This window comes from Dipodomys ordii, unplaced genomic scaffold, assembly GCF_000151885.1.
Source record: "Dipodomys ordii isolate 6190 unplaced genomic scaffold, Dord_2.0 Scaffold119, whole genome shotgun sequence".
NCBI classification, from domain to species: Eukaryota; Metazoa; Chordata; class Mammalia; order Rodentia; family Heteromyidae; genus Dipodomys; species Dipodomys ordii.
The window spans coordinates 1959308-1969871 of NW_012267335.1; positions in this window are offsets into that span (position 1 = coordinate 1959308).

Sequence of the window (10564 nt, forward strand, 5' to 3'; positions counted from 1 at the left end):
CTCCATTTCTGCTATTTCCAGTAGCAAACACTCAGGTGTGTGGCTGCAGAGAAAGGTGAGCAAATTAGTCAACAGAGAGACCACACCAGCAAAAGTCAAAACAGATAGAGAATACTAAAAAAAAAATCAAACCCTAGATCTATAAAAGAAAACAAAGCCTTCCCACGTGGGCTGTGCTTCTGCGAGTGGGGAGCTGGAAGCTCCTTCCTGTGCCCACAAAATCCTGAAGATCACCCTCCTGCCCAGTATGTGAACATAGCTACCACGTCAGACTGTAGACAGCGAGGGACCAAACGCCTACATACCTGCAACCGTTCCAGGGCTGGGGAAACAAAGCAAAACAACCTTCTGTGTTCTGCCATCTCTGACCTCTCCCCATGTCTGCCAACTAGGAATGTCCTCACATGTTTTTGGGGGGTGTCCTGGGGAGGGAGTAGGGGTGGGGACAGTGGTGGTGGTGGTATGAAGTCTCCTCCAGCTTGGGAACTATGATTCTGTACAGATGTGTGCCTGCTGATAAACCAGTAACTGTGCTGGCTCCTTCCCAATGAAGTGTCAAAAGTGGTGGTGGGGAGTTATGGGACCTTCAATAAGTTGTGTATTATATCTGTCTCAGTTTCAGGGAACATAGGAAGCCTAATTCCTAAAATTCACTGCCAAGTGAGTTTCATAATCAGTTATCTGGGAGAGTTGGTATACTTTACTTAGATAATATTCATTCCCTTCCTTCACCATGAGAGGAGATACATTTCTATCATCACTTCCTCTTCCCCCTCTTATGGCCAAAATTATGTATAGTTCTCAAAGTTCTATGGAATAAGTAAGTGAGTGAAATTAACAATCCTAGGATGTAAGGCTTCTTAGGATATGCTTAGTGGATGACCTTCAAACCACCTGGTTTCAGATCTAGAACCCAGATATTTCAAGAGCAAGTACTAGGGTTAGCATTTTCTGAACTCTCCTTATTTCTTCCATACCTCTGATTCCTCATTTTGCCAGAGACAGAAATCAGTGGAAACTAGAGAATGAAAGAAAAAGAAAGGCAAATAGGTAAAAGTCTTAGTACAACAGATTCATTTTGCATTTCCATTCTCTTCTCAGCCTCCCACTGCCCAGAGAAAGCAGTCTCCTGCAGATGGTCACTTTCCAGCTGTATTTAGGAGACTTGCCTGAGAAGACACTCAGGCCCAGCATGAGTTCTATCCTAGGTCCTCTGTATGGGACCTTTGTGTGCTTTCTACATGAGATGTGGTAATGGTGGAAAGAAGGATTACTTTCTCTCACAGGGCTGCTGGAAGGAGAAATGAAATGATGCTCATACAGCATTTTTGGATGCCCTTATGAAACGTACCTTTGTAAATATGAAGTATTCTAAAAGGCCAGCAGCTGCGATGGCTACTTAAAATAAAGATCGCTGACAACAATTTCAAGGCGGGAAAGTAAACACATCAGCTTGAAATGGAAGTGCACTTTGCCAGGGAAGGGCTGATGGCAGCGCTCGGTTCTTACTGCAAATAAGGCTAAATGTCAGTGTGGATAGTTGCACACAGATCCATTCAGCTATCCTGCTCTGCTATCTCAAAGCATCTGAGAGGATGGCCTTGTTTCTGCATTCTTTATGACTCAAGAAAAATATGCACGTGTGGCTTTTAGAACTACCGGGGGGCACTGTGGTTATTTTGAGAAAGCCAAGCTGAGAGTCTTCCTGTGGCTACTGAACTGTAGAAGGATCCATGACTGGTTTTCACCATTGACTGTAGTCCCTGGAGCCACATTAAAGGCATCCCAGGGGAATTCGTGTGAAACTATACTGATGTGGCATTCTAGGAAACGTTCAGCCTGGAGACAGGTGCAAAGCACACATCCCTCAGGTGGCCGTGAACTGGGAATGAATCCACGCTGCTGAAACCAGTTTGGAACTACGGGTGGGCAAAGACTGTATGATACCCACTTAGCATACACTGGGAGATGCTCTACCCTGCAGACACACTGGTGGGCTTTAAACCACATCACACAAAACATGGGCAATTTTAGAGATGACATATGAAGTCTACGTTGTCTGTGCAGAGCGGAGCTCCTTCGCCAGCAGGGAAGCTAAGGGGAGGAGACAGGACACCATGCCTCCAAACGCAGTGGGAAAACGCGGGAAGAAAATGATTCCTGCAGAGGCCATCCCTGGGAGATATTGTGGGCAAGTATGCAAGTGGAACCCCTCTGTGGAGTAACGTAGAAATAGAACCATAAAATCTCAGTAAGGGAACAATGATGTCGAACTCTGAAACAGAGCAGCTTCTCCGACAACCCTGCCCATGGCTGCTTCCTGTTTTCCCTGTCCACTTGCCCTGTACTGTTTCCTCTTCTCTCTCTCCTATGTTTGCTTTCTGGATAAAAGCACATGGTGGAGTGACCATGCTACAAATTCACAGAAGACAGGAAAATACAAGCTGCAAGGAGTGACTTCACAACTTGCTGCTGATTCATGTACCAATGCACAGAGTCATTAGCTCAAAAAGAATGTGCTTTCAGGGATTTTTCAAATGTGGAGATTTTTTTGGTACTCTGGATCAATTTATATGCAACTTCAGAGATGTTATTGTCATTTTGGTGCTTCTACTTCGATCTTTTTAAGTGGTGAAAAAAATCAGTGTGGTCTCTGCTCTATGCAAAAATACAAAGGAGGCATTAGATGTCTTGAGACCATTTTGTGTTTATCATTCAAAAGTCTCAGGGTTTCATCCTGTTCTGTCCCTAAGCCTATCCCACAAGTAATGTGACTGTCATTGGTTACTTTTCTCCTCTTTAGTAACAGGCAGGACAAAACACAAGGGGAAAAATAATAAACTTGGATTGACTGCTAACTCTACTACTGAGAGCTTTATCTGTATTTAACCCTGATCACTACCTTATGAAGCCAGAATGTCTGAATGCTTTTCTCCAGGCTGGCCTTGAGTATTAGTCCTCCAAATCTTAGCTTCCTGAGTAGGATTACAGGTGTTTTATACAATTTTTTTTTTAAAAGGGTGAAGTTGCTTCTTCCCTATAACTTTTGAGAAATCATCCTTGCCAGATATTAACCCTACTCCTTGATGATTTGATCTGATCAAGGAATAGACTGTAACTAAGGTTGGGTACTTTACTCCAATGGTAAATGTGGAATTTGAAAGCTCCAGGTTTTCACTGCATTCTTAAGTGTTTTAAAGGAAGGCATTTAAATTGGTTTGAGAAGCTCATTCATCTATAATCACCACTTAGCCTTCAAAATGAAGCTTTAGGTAGATGACTAAAGTAATCAAGACAAACTCATAAAGCATAGAAATGGAGTCACTGAAAACATGTTTACTCTCTCCCTCTTTATGGCTTTTAGAGTTTGGTTTAGGGAAATTCAACAAGTGGGAATAACACTATGACATATGATCGACTCCAGATGTTCGGGATATAGAAATGTGCGAACAAGGGGTGGGAACCAAACTGCTCACAAAGTACTTTCTGATATTGCCATCTCCTATGTTCTTTTAGAAAGCATTTTTTTCTTAAAAAATGATTCATTTTGTTTTAAAGGCTAGTTATCTCTTAAGGTTTTGGATTTATAGGTTGCTTTCTTCGGTTAGATAGTTGTATTGAGGTAAGCTTCCTATAAAATATACTTCAAATACAGGCATCCAAGTTATGGAGAAATAACATGTTTCAGCTATTTCCAGTATTAGTTCAAGTTAACCCAGTGATATGTGACACACACGCAGAGGGTGAGAAGATCTTATTCTCTGACAGATACCCCATCTTCTTATTCCAAGTAGACAACCAGAAACAGCCTTTTTTTCCCCCAGAAAGATCTTTGAGTTTAAAGCCCAGGCCAATGACAAATCTATTCTGGAGCTCTCCAGGGATTTGGCTACCAAAAAACCAATATATCGTAGAAACATTTATTTTGTAAGTAATGTTAATGATATTCTCAGAGCTCCGTGTTTATTGTTTAACACTGCTATCATTTATTGATGACTAATGGCCAATAAACAAGAGCTCCCTGCCTTTCGTCTAGCTTCTCATCAGTATTTATGGATTAGACTCATTAGTCTCCTTCTGAAATCCATTGAGACAGTACAGCTGGTACCCGGCTGAAGAAGAGATGCAAAAAGAAAAAAAAACATCCTCTGCCTCTCAGGTAAAGACAAAGAAGCGAACTTCAAGGGTACAAGGAAGCACTAAGCTAGAAGTACTATAATGACCTGATTAGTATTCTTGACTTTCTGCTATCTCTTTAACTCCTAGGATAATGATCGAAGAAGATTCCACATTTCCTTGTGTGGTTCCATGGGAGTCTGTGGGAATACAGTGATTGACAGAACCTTAAGGAAAAGAAATGCTCAGGCATTTATGACTACAGAAGACACCTAGGTGTGAAGGGATGATAAGAAACTTTAATTACTTAAAGTAGATCGTAAAAGGAAGATGGCATCTAATTCAGAAATATATCACAAGGACACAATAGTTGAAACACTCAAAAATTTAATGAACACGTTTGCATTGTAAGGAAGGAGAAAACTAAAAGTGGCATTTTCCCATCTCCCAGTTTAAAGTTATGTGAGTTGTACTAGTATGGTTGGATTATATTGGGCTTACAAGTAATGAACGTATACTTGAGAACTGACTTTATGTTTCAATGAACTCTTTCTTATAGGCTGATTTTCCAGTCGCTGAGAACTATAAATCTCTACATGTTTTATATTTTCTGTCCTAAAACTATGTCTGTATCTAAGAATCTTCATCATCCAGAAGAGCATACCCCAGAGTAGTGAATATGAAGGAACACCAATCTAGGATGGTGATTGGCTGATCTTGTTGTCATGTGACTGTTTAGGAGGGGCTTAATGGGTTCTTACAAGTATATTGGAGGTATTGGCCTAAAATTATTTTAAAATTTAGTTCAAGTTCCTAATTTCTAAAATTATAAGACATCAGTAACATACTTAAACAAATCAATTTCCCTAATAGTCCTTTTATTTTATTTTTATGTCAGTCCTGTGGCTTGATCTTAGGACCTGGGCAATATCCTTGAGTTTTTTGTTTTTTTTTTGTCAGTTGTGGGGCCTGAACTCTGGGCCTGGGTGCTGTCCCTCAGCCCTTCGGCTCAAGGCTAGCGCTCTACCACTAGAGCCACAGCGTCACTTCCTGCTTTTTCTGCTTATGTGGTGCTGAGCAATCAAACCCAGGGCCTCATGCATGCAAGGCAAGCATTCTACCACTGAGCCACTTTCCCAGCCCCGTCCTTGAGTTTTTATGGTCAAGTTTAGTGTTCTACCTCTTGAGCATAGCTCAATCTCTGGCTTTTCTTTTTGGTACTTAATTGGAGATGAGAGTCTGATGAACCTTCCTGCCCAGGCTGGCTTTGAACTGCGATCTTCAGATCTTAGCCTCCTGAGTAGCTAGGATTACAGGTGTAAGCTCCCAGGGCCTGGCTCCAATAGTTGTTTTTTGTTTGCTGCACTCAAAGTGGAAATGTGAATAATTGCAACCTTCCTTAATAAACTTTCTTGGAGTGCTTTCCTCTGTTATTTTAACATAGTTATTAATATGTTATTTTTAACTTGTCCTAATTCTTTATTTCCTTCAGCTATGAATCTGTCTGCTGAGTCTTCTGTGTTTGTGTCTTTGATCTTGTATCGAACTCATTACTCTGCATTTTCTCTGCAGTCTAGAAAGAAACAAAAATGAAGTCATGACACCACTTTCCACCTGAGGACATCACTTTCTAGATATGTGTACTAAGTTCCATTGATATATTTTTGGCCTCAGGTCTTTATATTTTGGGAAACATTGTACTTGTTTGGGTTGTTGCAGGAAACTTCACCAGAGGGATTTAATAAGAAAGCTCCCTAAGAAAGGGCTCAGGCTGAGCCCCAGAGCGTGAAGTCATCTTGGGCAGGAAGAATTTTAAAACATTTTTTCTTACCTAAGGAGGACAGTATAGAAAAGGAAGACCAAATTCTTTTGTCAAGGCAAACTCCTGCATACTTTGTATGTAGGCACATGAGTCACTCAGGAATGTTTCTCTCAAAACTAGTGATAGCAAACTTATTCCTCTTCAAGGCTAAAAGCATGGAGATGAGAGGAACTGAGGTATCTCACTGCCAGATTTACAAAGTCCTGTTCCACCCCCTTCCAAAAGGGCCTGGGAGTCTCCGGTCATTGTCTGTACTGTGAAGTCACCATGAATTTCAGGAACAGCAGATGAGGAGACCATCCCCCAACTGGTTCATTGGGACTGGATCTGGATCATCCTCTCAGGCCACAAGGATACTTTGGGCATTCCATCTTACCAGCCCCAGAACACTGATGATAAAGAGCTGAATCAGACCAAGTCTGCTGAATATGTATACCTCTTGGCCGCTACCCCTGTTCCTTCCTCTGTTTAAACTTAAGGCTCATGTCAGTTCCCCAGAGACAGACTTAGGGTCACTGTACCCCAGCACGTTGTTCCCAGCATGACTGTTTTCAATGGATCTTTCTATGCATGTCTACCATTATTCATTGCTTTAATTGGTATACTGGGGGAGTGACAAGCCTAGTTTGTTGGGACTCTCAGAGCTGGAGCTTTCCCCCTCTAAAACTGCAGTGATGTTTTGGCTTTTTTGGATAGTGTGGTCTCACTAGGGGATTTGGTCACATGATCCATTATTTGCTAGCTTCAAAGGACATGGTAGTCTTTATCTAGATGGAAGCTTTATCTGCCCAGTGGGAATCAGGGGTTCTATTATGAAAGCAAAAGGGGTAGATTTGAAGACTGCCCTGGATTGCTACTGCTCATTGTAACTTCTCAGCCCTCCAGCATGCAGCCCAGGACATTTGTTGAAATTTGCAGCCTTTAGGAGCTTCATGAACTTACATATCCTCCAAATTAGACACAGAGGGTTATATATATATATATATATGTATATATATATGCGCACATATATGTATAAATACAACATACATACAGTGTGTACACACACAGCCAGCTGCTGTGTATGCTTTTGTGTGCTAGTCTTGGTCCTTGAATTGGAGCCTGAACCACAGTCTCTGATCTTTTTATTTCCTCAAGACTAGTGCTCTATCACTTGAGCCATAGCTACTTTTCTGGCTTTTTTTTGGGGGGGGGTCAGGTGGGGGTTCTAATTGGAGATAAGAGTCTCACAGACTTTCCTGCTGCAGCTGGCTCTGAACTGTGATCCTCAGATTTCGGCCTCCTGAGTAGGTAGGATTACAGGTGTGAGTCACAGGTACCTGGCAATCCAGGTATATTTTATATCTTTTTTCTTTCTTTCTTAAATTGGACATGTAACTCTAGAGGCTGCTCAGATAATAGCTGTTGTATATGATTTTCTGCGAAGAGATAAAATTTCCCTCTGAAGAATTTTAATATATTTGGTGTGTCTCCTGGGAACACCAAGTAGGAAATCATTTTGTATTGTCCTAATGGAAGGCAGGAACTATTTCTCCCTAAAAGCCACTATTAAAAAAAACCAAACCAAACCCAGATAATTTTATATAGTTTTTGATAATACAAGGCAAAAATATCTATTTTAAACATCAAAGCCTCTATCATTCACGATATTTTCCACATTTTTGAGTTTTCTGTTTTCCCCACTCTTCCTTCATTAACAGCACCAAACTGCGCCTTTGTTTTTAGCTTAGCAAGTTGTTTTTCTTCCCCAAGAGCGTCTGTGATATTGTTAGGCAGCACTGGCTTTACCTCTTTTGCTCTTTCTATCCTTCATCATTTATTAATGACACAGATCGTGTGATGAAGAGTTGTCAACATTATCATTTTTCTATATTTACAGGTATAATAACCGCATTGAAGTGGATTTGTCGTCTAATAGCCCTAAATGTTCCCTCTCCTCCCAGCTGCATTTCCCTCCATTATTTACTGTGCCTCCCAATCGCTTATCATCCACCCGTCTGTGCTCCTCTTTCCCCTTAATTTCCTGAGACAGATTTCCACTTACGAGACTGGGAAATGATTAGATGAAGAAGTTCCTAAACCTACCCGAGCAGAAGGTCTTCTGTAAAGACATACATTCACCCACTGTGGGTTAACAGGATGACAAAGCGGCCTGATTCATGAGGAGAGGGTATAATCGCATTTGAATTGAGAGAACTTACATGCATAACTCTCGCTAACAGAAATACAATAGAATCTAAGGGCCTAAATTCCTGTGCAGAGGAAAGGGAAGCAGTGGCACTTACTACCCTAATGTAAAACATGGCTCCCCGTATCTGACTCGGGATTTTCATAACTGCTTAATATGAGTTTGTGAGGCGTTCTAGGGAGAGGCAATATCCACGAAGAAAAGAGTACTCTATCTCTGTAAAGCGTTTTAACAATGCTCAGAGAAGTACACTTCCAGATATTTATTTGGGAAATTAGCTAGCTAGCTACAATATGTCTTCAAATTATGCAAGCATTGGTAGAACTGACAAAGCCACTGTGCATCTTTATCTTTTGCTCTATTTGAAACACAAGAATAGAAGTCAGCATTTCCTTTCCAGGTAGCATTTCGGAGCTAACAATATTTATTAGTATAAAAATATTTTTCAACTGGGCACTGGTGGCTCACACCTATAATCTTAGCCATCCAGGAGGCTGAGATCTGAGGATCACAGTTCAAAGACAACCAGGGTAGGAAAGTTCATGAGACTCTTATCTCTGATTAACTAAAATCAAATGCCAGTGGGCAGGAGAGGGAGGTGTGATAATGGTGAGTAATCAGAGATGGATCTCAGCCCCTATGAGGGCGCTGCTACTAAAGGCTGGCCCAGATTCTGGGGGCAGAATGCAGGGTTTGTGCAGGGCACAAGGAGCAGAATTAACCTTGCAAAGAAATGGGCACTGCTCTATTGACATCTGTAAAATGAGGTAACAGTGTTGGGTGAATGACAGAGTTGAGGACCACTAGGAGACAAGGTGAATGAATATTAAGTCACAATTCTTGTGGTTCTGGGTCTGCTTTCAGAAGTCTAACTATGTCATCTATCCAGATTTTCTTTTTTTCTGAATTTTCAGCGTTTAAGAGTGTTGGAGCTTGCTTTCTGTGCATGGTCAACTGGCATCACTGCTTTTAGGCCTGTGCAAGGCAGAATAACTATGGAGGAAATGGGTAAAGAAAAGCTGTTCACCTATTAACAGCCAGGAAGCAGTGAGTTTGTAGTTGGTCTCGGCTACTGGGCTTTTCTTCCTCTTTGGATACATTTGGTTCCCAGCATACTGGAACATACATCCACATCCAGGGAGGGTCTTTCCCCCTCAGCTACTCATCTAAATACTTTCACAGATACACCAAAACATGTGCTTTACTAATCTAAGTATTGACAATAATCAAGATTACACATTTAAACAATTGTGGGTCTTTTTTTTTTTTTTTTGGCCTGTCCTGGGGCTTGAACTCAGTTTGGGCACTGTCTTTGAGGATCCTTTTTCGTGGCAAGTGCTTTACCACTTACATGAGCCCCTGGACCACTTTTTTTTTTTTTTCCTTTTTCTTTTTTCTGAGTTTATTGGAGATGAGTTCCTACATGTTAAGCCCTACATTTGAATGTTAGAATAGCTCACAGAAATCCTTCGTTCCTGTTGCTGATTTATTCACAGAATACTTTAAAGGACATACATGAATAAGCAGAAGAAGAGGTACATGGGATAAAGTTTGGGATGGGAGCTTCTGTCCCTATGGAGTTGGGGTTAACAACCTTCTTGGCATATGGATAGGCTCAGCAACTTATCCACAGTACTGGGGTTTTGAACTCAGGGCCTTGAGCTTGCAAGCCAAGACACAACTCCAGCCTTCCATTATTATTTTGATAAAGCCTTCATTACACACGCATGATTGATTAACTGGATCTCCAGCTCCTCTCCCCTCCCTGCAAGTGGGGAGTGGACAAAAAGTTCCAGACCGGTACTTTCCTTTAACTACCATGAAAAAACAAAAGATTCCTATGAGCTAGACTGCACTAAACAACAGTAGTAGAATTAGTAAGAGCTGGTGAACAGCCACAAAGTTAAAACCACTCAGTTTTTAATGTAAAGTCATCCTATCAATGACTCAGAGGTGATTCCTTATCCGAGGAAGTTACTAGAAGCAAGTACTTGTAAACTGTTTCATGTAACTTGCCTTGGAGGGCCTTATAATTAACGGCCGATTATTTTTTAAAAAAACCACATTCAGGTTTTTCCTCTTCCTCCCCCCTCCCCCTCCCATCTCTTCCCCCTTCTCCTACCCCCCCTCCTTTCTTCTTCCTCTTCCCTCTCCTCTTCCCCCTGTCCTCCCTCCTCTTCCCCCCTGTCCTCCCGCCTCTTCCCCCGTCCTCCCTCCTCTTCCCCCTGTCCTCCCTCTTCTTCCCCCGTCCTCCCTCCTCTTCCCCCTCCCTCCCTCTCCCCCCTTTCTTTCTCCCCTCCTCCTCGTCCCTCCCCCCTCTTCCCCCTCCTCCGGGGAAACCGTGCCTTTCCAGTAAGTTCTCAGGTCCGGGGCGGCCCTCTGCCCGGTGGCCGCGGCTCGGCGGGGGCCGCCCGGGGACGCTCGCCAGGCGGGAGGCG